We start from the raw sequence: 18,725 nt of genomic DNA on the forward strand, positions 1-18,725 counted from the left end.
TTAAAATGCAAAAATGCTGCAAAACAGTGTGTAAAATTACGCAATTACGCACGCGCAATTTAATGCGAGAATCTTTGCATCCAGTTTCCTCCTTTTACGCGCGCAGCATAGTCTGTCTGTTTACGGTAAACCACTGCATGTCATGCATCGTTGTGTTCTGCTGTTTATTGGCTTTAAGGGGAAAACATCACTAAACATGTGTAATGGAACAGCTTGATTCTAGAAAGGGGAGAGTGGGGCGTACTCTTTCAGTCATCTGTAGCTCTCATTCACTGTCCATGGCTCCAGTAACCCACAGCCCTCACCTTATTGGACAACGTTGGTGTCAATCACAAGCTAACAAGTTTGTTTTGCACTGAGGAACAAAGTTGGTGCTGTCAGAAGTGTATTATGCCTGAAATCGACAAAATAAATGCAAAAAAGTGATGAAGCAACACTTTCCTGCAACAGATTGGACATGGAGGATCTAACTTCCTTTGTGGACATAATTTCTTGACTGGATTATATTCTCTGGACCTTTACGGAACAAATGAGACCAACTTTGTTTGAATATGTTGATGTTTGACAGAACCAGAGCGCTCAAAGTGAAGTCCAAATCCACATTTCTGACTTCTCTGTAAAAACGTCTTTCCTGTCAGCACTGTGGTGATTAGAGGTGTGAATAGTTTACATATTCAGAAAGATGAATGTCGTGGCTTTCATTTGATGTGTAGAGTGTTTGTGTGGGTGACGCAGAAATACACGTACATTGCTGTTAACTTGTAATGTAAAGGTGTTGGAACGTCAAGTGGTTAAGTAGTTCTAAAATTAAGATTGGTTCGATTTAAGCACATTTCTTCCTTTCTGCTGTTCTTGAACTTTGTGTTGCAACACTGTAATTTCTCCATTGTGTGACAAATAAAGGTTATGGTCTATTGTTCTAATCACAGACTGTATAAAAAAGTGGACTAAGTGAGTGTGACGTCACCCACAGCGTTTAGCTCCAGTCAAATGAAGCTCAGGCTGGAGCAGTTAGAGCCTCACTCTGTACTAAAGCACCACTGGTTTAGTATGGATCGGGCGCTTAGCAACAACGTCAATCAAATCTGTTACTAATGCTAGTGGGAGTGACCTCAGGGAAAGAAGGAGCCTGGTTTGTTTTTAATTTGTCTGATTTGTCTTATTTACACAATAGTAAACACAATAGTAAAATAAAAGGATCACGTAGAGTGGGTTAATACGAACATTTTAAGAATGTAGCAGCTAGCATGTTAGCTATGTACATTTATATAAACAGTCTATGGTTCTTATATTTTGAACCTTATTGGACTGTTCTCTTCTATCTTTTAAAATCCAAGCTCTTTTTCATATGTTTATTTATTTGCCAAATGAATTTAGTTTTAATATTCAACAGACAAAACACCTAAATGTATTTTCAACTTGCTTGTTGAGTTCAGCTCCTTTCAAATCTGACATTAAAGAGGGAGTATTATGCAAAAATCATTGACCATGTTATCAAAACACGTCTGAAGAGGTTTTAGACGTCATCCATACATATTGAGTAATCTAGTGATCTTTCCAGGGCCCTATTCAAACCCTCCTCATGGCTAGCAGTAAGATTCTGTTCAAAGCTCCACCCACAAGCCTACATCACCCATGTACGAGGCTCCACCCACAAGCCTACATCACCCATGCTCCCACACAACAATTCTCCATAAATATACAAAAACATAACACAAAACTGTGCACTATGACGTGACAAACCTGGTGTGATGTGCAGTAGTTTCATTCGTGGGATGCAGCTGATTGTGTTGTGATCGTGCTCTGAAGGGGGAGCGACTTAGCAAACATGTTAATCCGTTGTTTTGGGTGAGGACTGATCTAAATATGTCCTGTGTTAGAGTTAATAGTTGTTCAGCAACAGCAGCTCCTTCACACAATGGCGTCACCAACAGGATGAATGGAGGAGGATCCTGTTCGTGACGCCATTCTGACATTTAACTCAGTTCTAACACGACTTCAGACTGAACACAACAGAACAGCAGGTTTCAGAACATTCTAAAGGACAAGGGCTTCACAGAGATGGACATGAGCACAGGGGCAAACAACTATTCAAAACTATATACTGTGTCTTTGGTCTACACAGCCACGCTAATGTTTACACGGAACGACCAGAAGAACCTATCAGATAGTCTTGGCGGATAACCATACCGACTGGCCAGGTGCGTACTTGGGAGCAGGGATGCGACAGCGGTCGGCCACCCTCTTGGTGCGGGCCCCAGACTTAAGGAGTGCGGCCCGAGTCTTCCTCCAGACCCGACGGCAGCGCTGGAGGTGGTGCTGGACAGACGGCACCGCCAGGTCTTTCTCCTCGGAGGGGAAGAGTGGTGGTTGATATCCCAGCGAGGCCTGAAACGGAGAAACTCCCTTGCGGAACTCACCAGTGAGTTGTGAGAGTATTCAATCCACGGGAGGTAGGTACTCCAGGCGGACGGGCTGGCGGAAACCACCCAGCGAAGAGCAATCTCCAGATCCTGGTTAGTGCGCTCGGTCAGTCTGTTGGATTCAGGATGAAACCCAGAGGTGAGGCTAACCGAAGCCACCAGCCCCTCACAAAAGGAGCGCCAGACCTGGGAGGTGAATTGGGTCCCCCTGTCGGACACAATGTCTAGAGGGATGCCGTGAAGGCGAAAAACGTGGTTAGTAAGGTGGTCAGCCGTCTCCTTGGCTGTCGGGAGCTTGGGCAAGGCAACGAAGTGAGCTGCCTTAGAAAAACGGTCCACAATGGTTAAAATTATAGTGTTACCCTGGGATGGGGGAAGGCCGGTCACGAAATCCACCGCCACGTGAGACCACCATGCAGCAGACCAGACGGGGGTGAGTGGGAAGACTTCCCCCGGGCACACACTGGACAAGCGGCGACGTAAGCCCTGGTATCTCTGTCCATAGTAGGCCACCAGAAATGTCGCCAAAGCAGGGAAAGAGTGCGGGAAGCTCCGGGGTGGCAGGCAAAACGGGATCCATGAGTCCATTGCAGTACCTGAGAGCGGACAGAATCGGGGACAAATAATGTGCCGGGGGGAGCGTTACCTGGGTCGGGGAAATCTTGCTGGGCCTCCCGCACTAAGTCCTCAATCTCCCAGTGGAGGGCAGCAACCACGCGGGATGAGGGGAGGATAGCCTCCGGAGCGGACCTTGCTTCCTCTTGAGCAAACTGGCGGGAGAGGGCGTCCGGCTTCACATTACGGGTCCCCGGGCGGTAAGTGAGGGTAAAGTTAAAACAACTAAAAAACAAGGACCAGCGGGCTTGGCGAGAGTTAAGACGTTTAGCAGATTGAATGTACGAAATGTTCTTATGATCTGTCCATACCAGAAACGGTAGCTCCGCCCCCTCCAGCCAGTGCCGCCACTCCTCCAGGGCCAGCTTGACGGCGAGCAGCTCGCGATCCCCCACGTCATAGTTGGCCTCCGCTGGGGACAAACGCCGGGAGAAGAAGGCACAGGAGAATAACCGATCGTGGGGGTCGAACCTCTGGGAAAGGACCGCCCCTACCCCGGTGTCGGAGGCGTCCACTTCTACAATGAACTGCCGGGAGGGGTCAGGCTGGTACAAGATAGGCGCTGAAGTAAACATAGTCTTAAGTCTTTCAAAAGCCGACTGAGCCTCCAGGGACCAAGTGAAAGGTTGGGCAGGGGATGTGAGTCTAGCGAGAGGGGAAATAACTCGGCTAAAGTCTCTGAAAAACCTTCTGTAAAAGTTAACAAAGCCTATGAATCTCTGTAGTTGTTTTCGGTTAGTAGGGGTTGGCCAGTCCCTCACGGCTTTAATCTTCTCCGGGTCTGCCTTGACCTGGCCCCGCCCCACTATGAACCCCAGGAAACTAACCTGGTTGGCGTGAAAGTCACACTTTTCGGCCTTGACAAACAGCTTGTTCTCCAACAGCCGTTGCAACACCTGGCGGACGTGCTGTCTGTGCTCCTGCAACGACCTGGAAAAGATTAGAATATCGTCCAAATATACAAAAACAAACTGATTAAGAAAATCGCGGAGAACATCATTGATTAGGGCTTGGAACACTGCGGGGGCATTTGTGAGTCTGAAGGGCATAACCAAATATTCAAAATGTCCAATGGGGGTTTTAAAGGCCGTTTTCCACTCATCCTCCTCCCTCACCCGCACCAAATGATAAGCATTACGTAAGTCTAATTTAGAAAATATAGTGGCGCCGTGGAGAGGGGTAAAAGCAGAGTCAATAAGGGGAAGTGGATACTTATTTTTAACAGTAATGTCATTTAGGCCTCTATAATCTATACATGGGCGCAGGGTCTTGTCTTTGTTGGCCACGAAGAAAAACCCCGCCCCCACAGGAGAGGACGAAGGGCGGATAATACCAGCGGCCACAGAGTCCCGAATATACCGCTCCATAGTCTCTCTCTCGGGCTGGGACAGGTTGTAGAGGCGGCTAGTGGGTAAGGGGGCCCCGGGCAAAAGGTCAATGGCACAGTCGTAGGGACGGTGAGGACGCAGAGAGAGGGCCCGGTCCTTACTGAAGACGTCCCGCAGGTCGTGATACTCCTCCGGAACCAGGGACAGGTCAGGCGCCTTAGGGACGGGGTCACTGGACGGGGAAGCTCCCTCCGCAGGAGACCGGGCCGACCGTAAACACCCCGCATGGCAGGCGGAACTCCACCCCGCAATCTTACCCCTGGCCCAGTCAATGACCGGGTTGTGGGCCCTTAGCCAGGGGTAGCCCAGAACCAATGGCGAGGAAGGGGTGGCGACGACATAGAACCTACGGGTTTCATGGTGGCTCCCAGACAAAAGCATAGTAATAGGTTCCGTAACGTGAGTGACTCGGGCTAAAAGCAAACCGTTGAGGGCACGAGCAGTGAGGGGGCGATCCAGAGGCTCCAGGCTGATTCCCCACTGTTCTGCCAACTGACGATCAATAAAGTCTTCTTCGGCCCCGGAGTCCACCAGAGCCTGGACAGACAAGGTCTTAGAGCAGAGGCAGAGTGTAGCCGGGAGCAGAAGTCTATTGCTTTGGGCTGGGATGTGTGACTGACCCACCAGTACTCCCAGGGCCACTGGTGGGCCCTTCCCTTTGGGCTGAGCTGGGCAGGAGGCGACGAAATGCCCCCTAACTCCGCAGTAGAAGCACTCCCCCGCCTCGCAGCGCCGCACACGCTCCTCGGCAGATAGGCGCGCTCTCCCGATTTGCATGAGCTCCTCCGCAGCCGGTGACGGGAGGTGGGCCACGGTCCGCACAGGGGAAGGACGGGTCTCCCGTCGATGCGCCCGTAGTCGATGGTCTATGCGGTTGGCCAGCGTGATAAGGGCTCTCAGGTCGGAGGGCTCATCTCGTGCAGCTAATTCATCCTTTAATGAGTCGTTCAGTCCTCTCGAAAACACAGCCTTAAGCGCACTATCCGACCAGTCAGCTTCAGCAGCGAATGTCCAAAATTCAATAGTGAAATCCGCCACAGACCTGGACCCCTGGGATAAGCCTAGCAGGCGGGAGGCGGCGTCAGCTTGATAGTGGGGGTGACTAAAAACCAACTTAAACTCATTCAAAAAAGTCCCGAAGTCTGTACTGTCCAAGGCAGAATGGGAAAATTTAGCCTCCGCCCACTGGAGCGCCTTTCCCCTGAGCAGCCCACAGATGTAACGGGCTGGGCGCTGCTGAAAGGCACTGGAAAAGAAAAACCCATGAGCATAATCACGTGAAACACGTGGACGTCCCGGCGCCGAGTGTCTGGTCCTGACTCCTCTTATCCACGGCGGGTGGTGTCGATTGCGTTGATGGGAAGCAGGTGCGCGCAGGAGGAGTCAGGACTCCGCCCAGCTCCGGAGACAGGCAGGTGAGGGAGGGGGAGCGAGAACACAAGGACAGCAAAACAGGAATCACGACATTTGTGAAAAGAGAGACAAATATTCCAGTGTGAAATGACAGGTTCCTTATATAAGACGAGGGTTTTTGAACGTCCTCAGTGACTTTTTGACTGTAATCACATCTCGACCATAACGCTCAGTGGAGGCTTTATCTTGACACTTTTACACAACAGTTTGAGTTTGTACTTGACTCACATCTGAGAGAAAGACGGTGTTTGAGTTTCACTGGGTCAATCATCAGGCTTTTCTTTGTGATCTGGACTTTTTGTTTCACTTTTGTCATGAAGAAAATAACGTGGATATGGAGCATTTTTACTTTCACCTTTTTATTAATTTGTCAAATCCTTTTAATATTGTTTTAATTTCCATTGAACCTGATCTATTATCCAACTACAGACTCACCTCTGACCTTCCCTTGTCTCAAAAATAACATGTCCTTTCTTTGTCCTTTTCTGTTTTCTCCCTCTCTCTCTCCACCTCCCCCTGTCTCTCTCACTTTTTCTGCCTCTCTCTTCTTTTCTCTTTTGTCCTCCTTTCTTTCTCCTTCTCTCTTCCCCTGATTGAGTTTGACACATGTGATCTAAGGGAAGGTATAAACAAATACAAACAATGTTGATCAAAAATCAAAATGGTGATTACACAAGTGGCCGTGTGTTTATTTACATAATGTGAAAACAAACAACATGACCGATATGAGGCCAGTCTAGTCACGAGGCTGGAGTATATACATTTGAAAGTTATACTCAAAACTCTAAACTACACACGGTCAAATTATAAGTATGAGTTCTAAACATAATATCACAAAATACACAGAATACTTAGATGTCAGGGACGCACACTATAATTCAGACATTAAGTCAGTCTGAGACAGAGCCGATGCTTCCATGCAAAATAATAATCTAGTGGTGCAACAAGGGATAACAACAAATAAGAACAACTGAACTAAACCAGTCATATAATAGAACTAAATGGGCTCTATACACAGTCTTTTGTACAATAAACAGTCTCTGATGATCACTGGTGTGTCCAAGTGTCTTAGCTGCAAAAATAAATGAACAAAGTCTCCCTCAGTCCACAGTGAAGTTTTGTCTTTCAGAAAATCTGCCGCTGCTCTGGGAGTTTAAAGTCCTCATTATAACAGTGTGTCGTGTCTGTCGCACACTTTAAAGTCCTCATAACAGTGTGTCGTGTCTGTCGTGCACTTTAAAGTCCTCATTATAACAGTGTGTCATGTCTGTCGTGCACTTTAAAGTCCAGGGCAGAATTCAGCTCAGCGCACAGAGCTCAGGTGCACCAGTCCAAGCTCTGCCCAGAACAACGGCACTAAAAAGAGGCGAACTCGCAGTGGCCCAAATTAAATGAAACAAGGTGAAATGAAACAAATGGAGGAACAACTCAGAACAAGACAAAACAAAGCAAAGGTGAGGGGAGAGAAAACAAGGCAGCGAAGCAAAGCAAAACAGGCTCTTAAAAAAAAAAAAAAAAAAATCAATAAAATCAACATTTACAAAGTGATTTTTCTACAGATTTGACTGTTGTATTTTACACAGAGGAGGGTGAGTCTGTCGGACACAGAGACACTGAGGAGTCAGTCCAGAGCCTAAACCCAGGGATCAGAGTGTGAGTGAATGTGGTGTTGAAGGTGTGGAGGTGGGTCAGTTGGTCAGAGGAGACTGTGTAGAAGGACAGAGAGCCAGCAGGACAGTCCACAAACACTGAGACTGTCCCAGAAGAGGAGCAGGACTGAGGGAGGGAGGTGCGTTTGTTATTATTGTAAACAGAGAAACCACCTCCAGAACAGAACAGACTCCAGGACTGATCATTGGCTCCAAACAAACTGTCAACACTCTCTCCTTTTCTTCTGATTTCTCTGTAAGACACTGATATAAAAACCCTTCCACTCCACTGGACCTCCCAGTAACAGCGACCAGTCAGACCAGTGGAACACAGAATCTGTTCCCAGTCGTCAAATCTGTCCTGATGATCTGGATACGGCTGCTCCTCTGTCACACGTGTCACCTTCTTGTTGTTGTCAGACAGTTTGAGGTTTCTGTGAGCTGTGTTTGGATCCAGAGTGAGATCACAGAAATCTGATGGAGAGAAGACACAACACAGCAGCAGTTAGTCCCATGTGGAGACACACATTTAATTATAGTTTAATATGGGTCAATCTATTCATGAAAGATGGATTTAAAGTCAATTATTTATGATGAATGTATTTTTATTCTGATGATTTTATTTGTGAATCATGTCAGTCTTATATTTGGCTCATGTTTCTTTTGCTTCAGCTCTATATTTCCTTTAGTTTCAGAGCCTCACATCTATTTCAGATTCTTTTCAGTGTAAAACTTGAGTTTGTTGCTGCAGTGACAAAGTGCAGCTCCAGTCTCTGACGTCACTCCACACATTCCTACACTCCTCTGTGCTCCATGACACAGACTTTCTCCTTTAAAATGTCTCTATATGAAGGAGAGGAGAACAGGGGATTGGTTTAAATCCACTGTCTCCAGAAGAAGAATGAAGATCACTGTTGTGTTTGAGCTGAAACATGAGTGCAGTTACACAGCTCCAGACTGGACTCTTCAGGATCTGCTTTAAGAAGAACTCTGGATTCAGTCATGGACACAGCTGTGGACCTCACAGTCTGAGGCCACACAACAATATATATTCTATGTGAGGTCCTTGGACCATTTTATCCATTTAAATAAGTGTCTGTTTCAAATGGAGTTTCTCAAAACTTACACTTTCTGAGTCCTGGTGTTAACCACTGAGCTCCAGCATGGTCCAGTCTGAAACACACGACATCAGACTGAAACACACGACATCAGACTGAAACACACGACATCAGACTGAAACACACGACATCAGACTGAAACACACGACATCAGACTGAAACACACGACATCAGACTGAAACACAAGACATCAGACCGAAACATGAAGTTGTTTTTAAAACGTAATTTTAAGACAGTGACAGTGTTTAAATCCAGGCTCAAACGGTTCTGTTTATCTGTGCATATGACTGAGAGTTGTTTATTTTTTTATGTTGATTTTATGATCATTATTTGTGATTATTTATGTTTTGATTTGTGTGATTTTAATGTCCGTCTTATTCTGTAAAGCACTTTGAGTTACTTTGTGTATGAATTTTGCTGTACAAATAAACTCGCCTTGCAATCCTGAGCAGCTGCCCGAGCCACCTCAGCTGGTTCCTCTCTATGTGTAGGAGCAGTGACTCTACTCTGAGCTCCTCCCGTGTGACAGAGCTCCTCACCCTATCTCTAAGGGTACGCCCAGCCACCCTGCAGAGGAAACCCATTCTGGCCACTTGTATCCGTGATCATGTCCTTACCCAAAGCTCATGACCACAGGTGAGGGCAGGAATATAGATTCATGGTAAATCGAGAGCTTTGGCTTTGGACTCCTTCTTCGCCACATCTGTTCGATACAGCGACCGCATCACTGCAGACACTGCACCGATCCGCCTGTCAATCTCACGCTCCATCCTTCCCTCACTCGTGAACAAGACCCCGAGATACTTGAACTCCTCCACTTGAGTCATCCATATCATTCTAAAAAGGCTGTGAACATAAAGTCCTGACATTATCAGGTGTTGTGTCTGACTTACTGTGAACCATCTTTTCTTTTTAACTCTGTCCCTTGTCCCATAGAGTCATCACTCTTGAGTGAGACGGCGCTGGCCCCAGGAGCAGGTCTGTGGACACAGATGGAGCAGTGGCTTTAGTCTGAGCTCTGACATGGAGAACAGTGGTGGAGTGTTAGTGATCCTCTCTTACCTGTGAGCTTTTATAGAGGGAGGGGCTCCGTCCTCTCTGGTCTCTCTCTGATCCATGCTCAGTCCAGGTTCATGTGATCTCAGACCCTCAGGAGGAGCCGACGCATGAAGCCACTGCAAAAAGTCCACTCTAAAATCAAACATGTATCTGCAGTGTAACTCAACAGAGTTTATGTTGTTTTTCTGTGTAAATGTGTTTTTGTACTGGTGGAGCCACAGATGAATGGTTTTGTTTCACATCAGTAACACATCAGTGCTGCACTGTGGAAGTCGACACATGACATTCCTGCCATGAGCCTTGTGTTCAATACTTTTATTACTATGAAATTAAACTGTATATTTTGGAACTTTATGTAACTATGTAAATCCAGACAATATTTTCTATGACTCAAGAAGATCTCACAAATAGCTGTAGCAGAAATAAAGAGAAATAAAAGCAACACTTCAAATGTAATGAAATATTAAATCATTAGAAATGAAAAAGCCACAGAATGAACCAAAAGACACGACCAAAATCAAAGACTCATTTAAGTCACTGCCAGAATTCAGCTGAAGCAAATCTTTATAAATGTGTGAAATAAATGTCATTTAAAACCATTGAAAAACACAATTATGTCTATTCAAGAATAAGAACTTTAACCAGGAAATAAACCAGGACTAACTCAGGTCTGAACTAAATCAGTATTAAACCAGATCTAAAATTTAGAAGTAAACCCAGGGGAAAAAAACAGGACTAAGCCAGGACTAAACCAGGACTAAACCAGGGCTAAACCCAGTGTTAAATAGAATCAAACTAGTGAAACCTGAGTGGATCCAAAGAGTCCAAAGTGTCTCAGAGACTGTGCAGCTGAAGAGGCTGTTCATTTGCTCTTCTGGGAGTGACTCAGAGCTGCTCCTCTATTGGCTGCACCCCAGGTGGGCGGGGCTTCATGCGAGTGAGTGACAGGAGGCTGCCCCTGAGCTCTGTGTCTGTGTAGACCTCATTTAGTCTGATACTCCTGAAATGTCCAGTAGGACACAAATTCGGAGGAGAGAACTAAACCAGGACTAAAGACAAACTCTCCATGATCTGTTCAGTATTTACATCCCTGTTTTCTACAACTGGGGCCAGTTTAGTCCAATACTGAGACTTGAAACTACTGCATTTATAATTCATGTTCTGTTTAATCGTACATTGTTTTACTTGCACTACTGCATTTCTAAAGTTGCCACTAGTTTCTGGACCAGTGACTGTTCCACTGTTGATTCTGACACTTTCTGTTGGTTAAAACAGTTTTGATAAACCTGTGAGGCCACTGCTGTTGTGATTTAGGACTGTACAGACATTTAAAAAATGAATTAAATTCAAGTTCTATCAACAATGAATATGATGGAGGACACTCGTCCACTGCCCTGGAGGAGACAAGTCAGACCTAAGACCTGCCCCGGCTCCTCATGGGTCGGTCTATGGTTCGTCATGTAGCCATCCCACGGGCTGAAACCGAGAGCCGCCTGGAGCTGAGGTATAACACATGAACACCACACTCACAGACACTCTGTCCAATCGTGTGGACATGTCCACTGTGATAGTGCACATGGGCTCCACTCACATTAAACTACAACAGTCCCAGGTGACGGAGACTTCAAATCTCTTATACACACGGAGCTAAAGTCGAGAAAAGAAGTTTAGTTGGATTCACCAGCGTCTGGCTGAAGGTTTATTCAGGAATAATAAACCTCTAGGAATTCGCTCTAGGAATTCAAAGAGCTCTAGGAATTCAAAGAGTCAACACTTTATGAAAACTTATCCTTTAAAAAAAAACATATCTCGGAATTATGTAACAGTTTAAAACAAAAATTATCATTTTATTTCAGAAAAAATATGGTATCCCAATAAATTCCAGAAAAGAAACCAGACAAACAGCCTTCCTCTCAGTACTGGATTATGGGGATGTGCTGCACGTATAAGACTAGTGTGTTATGACATGAACCAAATCAAATGTGTATATTTTGCTCCCTCTGACCTTTGACCCCGTCTGCATTGGTAGTCGTAGGTTTGGCAGCGTCCCTCGTAGCAGTACGCCGCTCCGCTCTGACACTGAAGTCCATCCATCAGGTAAAAATCATCTGGACAAAACGCACTTGTCCCTAAGCAGAACTCGGGCAGGTCACAGCTGTCCTCAGAGCGTCTACACGGAGTGCCAGCCACTTTGAGCTGGAAAACACAACAACAGTTTATCCAGAGTAGAGTTTTACAAACACGGCAACTACTAGCATGCTAACACACACCTCCTGATGATTGGACCAATGCAGACAGTACACAGTGGACATGTTTTGACCTCAAGAGCTGCTTATACAATAAATCTGTTCTCAGAGACAGTTGTGGCTTGTGTGACGTGCAGCTGTCCACAGGAGCGGCCGACAGCGCCGCACTTTGTTGTGATGATGTTTACGGTGACGTCGCAAATGTTCCAAACCAGAAATCAGCAGACTTGATTCTGTTCTTAAGTAGTTTCAGATGTTGTGATTTAAATGACAGCCCATATGGCCCTTCTGAAGTCCTGTCTCTCTCTGATCTGTACAGGACCTTGTACTTCCAGGTGTAGAGGTGTGTCTGCCTGTGGATCCGGAGATTAGTGGACGGAAGATTTTCACCATTTCACTCGACTTTGAAACCCTTTGGATTTAAGCTGCCACTGCTCCCAACTGAAACTATGACATCATCAAAGTGTAGAAGGTGAACACAGCCGACACCGAGGATCGCTCAGATTAGTACATTTAATGAAACTCAAAGGGAGAGTGACCGTCTCAAACTGTAGAAAAAAGTGACTTATGAAAATGTGTAGGGACATGGAGGGACAGACTCTGAAAATGTGAGCTCAGAGATAAAAACTGCAATAACACGATATGATGTTCAGTTTGTATCCATGGTAACGCACACAGAGATTTGAATCACCACAGATTACAACCCCGAAAGACACAACTCACACAAACTCCTGAATTATCATGTGTGTAAATGTCACTTTTTATCATTCTTAGTGGGACAAGAGACAGGGGCCTAAATGGCTGATTTGTAATGAGTCTCTAAAGAACTGTGCTGCCCCCTTCTGGAGCACAAATGTTCTGCAGCGGTAAAAATGAAGTCATGGTGATTTTAATGTGATAATTGATAATGTGTTTGCAGTGTCACTTTGCACCTCTAGATGGCAGCGTGCTCTTCCTCTTCATCCCTTTGGAACAGTTCAAAAGATTGTTCCTCTTGGTCTTCTTCATTTTGTTGGTAAACTGGTGAACTTTGAATGTTCTGTGGATTATTTAGAAAGTGTCCAACCCAAATTCTAGTTTTATATCAGTAATAAGACGATATATAATGTCGACTCACAGAGTTCTATGTGTTTATTAGTTTAGTCGTTTATTTTATTTTACACATTTTTGTATCTTAAGTATTTCTAAAATTCGAGTTAGATTGGTTAGATTTAAGCACATTTCTGCCTTTCTTCTGTTCCTGAACTTTGTGTTGCAACACTGTAATTTCTCCATTGTGGACAAATAAAGGTTCTGGTCTATTGTTCTAATCACAGACTGTATAAAGAAGTGGACTAAGTGAGTGTGACATCACCCACAGCGTTCAGCTCCAGTCAAATGAAGCTCAGGCTGGAGCAGTTAGAGCCTCACTCTGTACTAAAGCACCACTGGTTTAGTATGGATCAGGCGCTTAGCAACAACGTCAATCAAATCTGTTGCTAATGCTAGTGGGAGTGACCTCAGGGAAAGAAGGAGCCTGGTTTGTTTTTAATTTGTCTGATTTGTCTTATTTACACAATAGTAAACACAATAGTAAAATAAAAGGATCACGTAGAGTGGGTTAATACGAAGATTTTAAGAATGTAGCAACTAGCATGTTAGCTATGTACATTTATATAAACAGTCTATGGTTCTTATATTTTGAACCTTATTGGACTGTTCTCTTCTATCTTTTAAAATCCAAGCTCTTTTTCATATGTTTATTTATTTGCCAAATGAATTTAGTTTTAATATTCAACAGACAAAACACCTAAATGTATTTTCAACTTGCTTGTTGAGTTCAGCTCCTTTCAAATCTGACATTAAAGAGGGAGTATTATGCAAAATCATTGACCATGTTATCAAAAAACATCTGAAGAGGTTTTAGACGTCATCCATACATTTTGAGTAATCTAGTGATCTTTCCAGGGCCCTATTCAAACCCTCCTCATGGCTAGCAGTAAGATTCTGTTCAAAGCTCCACCCACAAGCCTACATCACCCATGCTCCACACAACAATTCTCCATAAATATACAAAAACATGACACAAAACTGTGCACTATGACGTGACAAACCTGGTGTGATGTGCAGTAGTTTCATTAGTGGGATGCAGCTGATTGTGTTGTGATGGTGCTCTGAAGGGGGAGCGACTTAGCAAACATGTTAATACGTTGTTTTGGGTGAGGACTGATCTAAATATGTCCTGTGTTAGAGTTAATAGTTGTTCAGCAACAGCAGCTCCTTCACACAATGGCGTCACCAACAGGATGAATGGAGGAGGATCCTGTTCGTGACGCCATTCTGACATTTAACTCAGTTCTAACACGACTTCAGACTGAACACAACAGAACAGCAGGTTTCAGAACATTCTAAAGGACAAGGGCTTCACAGAGATGGACATGAGCACAGGGGCAAACAACTATTCAAAACTATATACTGTGTCTTTGGTCTACCCAGCCACGCTAATGTTTTCACGGAACGACCAGAAGAAAAGTTTCACTGACGGAAACGAGGCGGAACCAAGACTGAGGGAAGAAAGAAGTGTATGAACCTGTAAACACTGAAAGGTAATGACGGGTTAAAGGCCCTGGCATTTAATCCTCTCTAGACAGGATATGTTGGTGTTTTCTTCTTCTGTTCCTGTGTCTTGTCTGTTTCTGTTTTATGTGACGCTCTGTGGTCGACTGACTTTTAAATGTCTCAACATGTCATGATCCCTGTCTTGCTCTCCCTGCACCCTCGTCTCCCTCACCTGTCTGTCTCCGGAGCTGGGCGGAATCCTGACTCCTCCCGCGCGCACCTGCCTTCCATCAACGCAATCAACACCACCTGCCGTGGATAAGAGGGGTCTGGACGAGTCACTCGGCACCGGAACGTCCGCGTACTCCACGTGACTATGCTTTTGGCTTTACACCTTGTTGATCCTTGTACTCTCGTGTTTATTGGAACTTTTCTGCCCTCCTCCAGGAATCCGCCGAGAACCAGCTCCGGATCTCCCCTGCCCCTGCACCTCTGCTCTGGTATGGTCTTGTGTCCTCGCTCCGGTCCTGGCTGTTCCCTGTTCCCGTCTCTGCTCTCCGCGACGCATCCCTGGGCTCTGGATCGCGCCCCGCACCTACGCTCCCCAGCATCTATGGATTTTGACTCATGCCGTACTAAGACTCTGAACTAAGTTTTGAACTATTTCCTTTGTTATCACGTGTGTGAATAAAGACATTGTTAACCATCGTGAGTCTGCACCTTTGGTCCTTACGCCACGCTGGTTACGACACAACAGAACTAAGATTTTTAAGAAGCACAATGTCACGTTTCTGCTTGTCTCCGTTATTGAATGTTCCACAGTATGGCATTACACTGACCCATTTCAAAAATATCCTGAAAAGCATGTGTTTCTCCATAGAGCTGACCTGTCACTTGCCCTGCTCGTCTTGTGGATAGATAGGTTTAATGCCACACTGGGGAACATTCTAGGCAGAACTATAATACCATGAGCAGGTGGCGGACCTTTGATCAGAAAAGTTACAAACTGTACCTTTAAGTCATATATAAAGTGAACTAAAAGCCAAACATCAGGTTTTGTTTACGTCAGAACAGGAAATCTAGCAATAAAAGCAACACAGTGCTGCCACCTGTAGGCTACTGAGCATTGTGCACATAAAGGGACACTCTGGACTTTTCATATATTGTTGAAAGTGTCACTAAAAACATGAGGTTTGGAGCAGAGAGATCAGACTTTGAACAGATCCATTTATATAGAGTTTATGAGCAGGACATTATTATTGATATTTTGATTTCTTTTTAATGAGAGAAATAAAAAACACAATCCGTGTGACAATAATAATCGTTAGTTGTGTCCCTAAGAAAGTAAATGTACATCACCAGACGATATATGAAATAAGATATATGGAGTCATGTAGTAATGGAAAAAGGTAAATAACTTTTATATATTTTGCTGTATAACTCCATATATCTTTGATGGATTCAAAATATATATTCAAGTTATATTATCTCACTGTTAATTTTAAAGGTACTGTAATGTTCACTCTTTATTATAATCATTATATTAAATTATGTAAACTATGTAATCTGCACTAATGTTTGTTCTTGAGTCTTGCAGAAAATGTCTTTTGAAAGTGCAGGATCCCACGGGAAGAAGGTCACTGTGAAACCTAAAACAGAAACATCATGGGAGGATGTTTGTGCGAAGGGGAAGAGTGACCTTCTGGAAATGCAAAAACAGAATGTTTCTCTGTGAATTTCGTCATATGTTTTTACAGTATATGTCCCCCCATCCCTTCAGAGCAGCAGTGTATGTGTTTGTAACTAGGGTTTCCTAACTTTAATAAAAGGAGGAGAAAAATGGTGGGCCTTCAGAAACAGGGTGCGAGGTTTAACTGTGATGTTGTAACTGAAGGTTTTGCCTCCCCGCTTTTTCTCCTCAATATTGAGACAAAATAATCTCTCTTGTCTTCTCTTCTCTTTTGAACTGTAATATAGGTTGTGAACCTATCAGATATTCTTGGCGGATAACCATACCGACTGGCCAGGTGCGTACTTGGGAGCAGGGATGCGACAGCGGTCAGACTTAAGGAGTGCGGTCCGAGTTTTCCTCCAGACCCGACGGCAGCGATGGAGGTGGTGCTGGACAGACGGCACCGCCAGGTCTTTCTCCTCGGAGGGGAAGAGTGGTGGTTGATATCCCAGCGAGGCCTGAAACGGAGAAACTCCCGTGGTGGAACTCACCAGTGAGTTGTGGGAGTATTCAATCCACGGGAGGTAGGTACTCCAGGCGGACGGGTTGGCGGAAACCACACAGCGAAGAGCAATCTCCAGATCCTGGTTAGAGCGCTCGGTCTGTCCGTTGGATTTAGGATGAAACCCAGAGGTGAGGCTAACCGAAGCCCCCAGCCCCTCACAAAAGGAGCGCTAGACCTGGGAGGTGAATTGGGTCCCCCTGTCGGACACAATGTCTAGAGGGATGCCGTGAAGGCGAAAAACGTGGTTAGTAAGGTGGTCAGCCGTCTCCTTGGCTGTCGGGAGCTTGGGCAAGGCAACGAAGTGAGCTGCCTTAGAAAAACGGTCCACAATAGTTAAAATTATAGTGTTACCCTGGGATGGGGGAAGGCCGGTCACGAAATCCACCGCCACGTGAGACCACGGTCGACTCGGGACAGGAAGCAGATGCAGCAGACCAGACGGGGGCGAGTGGGAAGACTTCCCCCGGGCACACACTGGACAAGCGGCGACGTAAGCCCTGGTATCTCTGTCCATAGTAGGCCACCAGAAATGTCGCCAAAGCAGGGAAAGAGTGCGGGAAGCTCCGGGGTGGCAGGCAAAACGGGATCCATGAGTCCATTGCAGTACCTGAGAGCGGACAGAATCGGGGACAAATAATGTGCCGGGGGGAGCGTTACCTGGGTCGGGGAAATCTCGCTGGGCCTCCTGCACCAAGTCCTCAATCTCCCAGTGGAGGGCAGCAACCACACGGGACGAGGGGAGGATAGCCTCCGGAGCGGAGCTTGCTTCCTCTTGAGCAAACTGGCGGGAGAGGGAGTCCAGCTTCACATTACGGGTCCCCGGGCGGTAAGCGAGGGTAAAGTTAAAACAACTAAAAAACAAGGACCAGCGGGCTTGGCGAGAGTTAAGACGTTTAGCAGATTGAATGTACGAAATGTTCTTATGATCTGTCCATACCAGAAACGGTAGCTCCGCCCCCTCCAGCCAGTGCCGCCACTCCTCCAGGGCCAGCTTGACGGCGAGCAGCTCGCGATCCCCCACGTCATAGTTGGCCTCCGCTGGGGACAAACGCCGGGAGAAGAAGGCACAGGAGAATAACCGATCGTGGGGGTCGAACCTCTGGGAAAGGACCGCCCCTACCCCGGTGTCGGAGGCGTCCACTTCTACAATGAACTGCCGGGAGGGGTCAGGCTGGTACAAGATAGGCGCTGAAGTAAACATAGTCTTAAGTCTTTCAAAAGCCGACTGAGCCTCCAGGGACCAAGTGAAAGGTTGGGCAGGGGATGTGAGTCTAGCGAGAGGGGAAATAACTCGGCTAAAGTCTATGATAAACCTTCTGTAAAAGTTTACAAATCCTATGAATCTCTGTAGTTGTTTTCGGTTAGTAGGGGTTGGCCCAGGGACGTGCGGTCAGGGGAGGCAGGGGAGGCAGAGCCTCACCTGTCATCATGACAAGTAAAAAAAATAAATAATTATAACATCAAATTTATATTAATATTTGTCCATTGATTTTTATGTACAACTCATTTCGAACATTTTTTATTGTCAAAATCGCCGAATTTCCCTATTACCTGTTTAAATACAGGGATGAAACGAGAGGTGCGGCAGCAACGAGTCAAGCCTCACCTCTGAATGCGCCATCCATTACAAACTGGGTTGATACATGCAATTGGCCCGTGCTGCTTGCCATATATCTGCATGTTTCCAATATAATGTTTGCAGATACGTTTATTTGACCTGATTTTCCACTCTGGCTAATGTCTTTATTAACCATTAAAGTTTAATGTTTGTTAGTGACATATTTGGTTTTGCTGATGGAAAATAAAACCGCGGTGAAAAGGCGCAGGGTGAGGCAGATAGTTCTCTGCCGCACTGAAGAGGGCGTACGTGAGCCAACGGGTACGTGTGCTGTTCTTCTACGCAGAGGCGCCAGGCCCAGGCGAGTCAAGTGCGATCCCTTTTATATTTTGCTAGCTACGCCGGACTGCCAAAATGGAAGAGGATTATATATCGAAGCTTAAAATTTTCTCAAAACTGGACTTTCAGTCAAAAGTGGACG

The 18,725-nt window shown here is 45.6% G+C and overlaps 1 protein-coding gene and 1 long non-coding RNA gene across 2 annotated transcripts in view; one reads left to right on the forward strand and one right to left on the reverse strand.

Annotated features, from left to right (window-relative positions):
* The window catches only part of LOC129456146 (NLR family CARD domain-containing protein 3-like), a 217,679-nt gene that overhangs the window by 47,670 nt on the left and 151,284 nt on the right, over window positions 1–18,725 (forward strand). The window lies entirely within an intron of this gene.
* Window positions 9,507–10,522, reverse strand: LOC129457187 (uncharacterized). The gene is made up of 3 exons (XR_008649141.1): window positions 10,471–10,522; window positions 9,669–9,797; window positions 9,507–9,586 (listed from the first exon to the last, which is right to left on the reverse strand). It is a non-coding gene; the product is annotated as an uncharacterized LOC129457187 (long non-coding RNA).

The sequence above is a fragment of the Periophthalmus magnuspinnatus genome, chromosome 19 (genome assembly GCF_009829125.3).
Source record: "Periophthalmus magnuspinnatus isolate fPerMag1 chromosome 19, fPerMag1.2.pri, whole genome shotgun sequence".
NCBI lineage: Eukaryota > Metazoa > Chordata > Actinopteri > Gobiiformes > Gobiidae > Periophthalmus > Periophthalmus magnuspinnatus.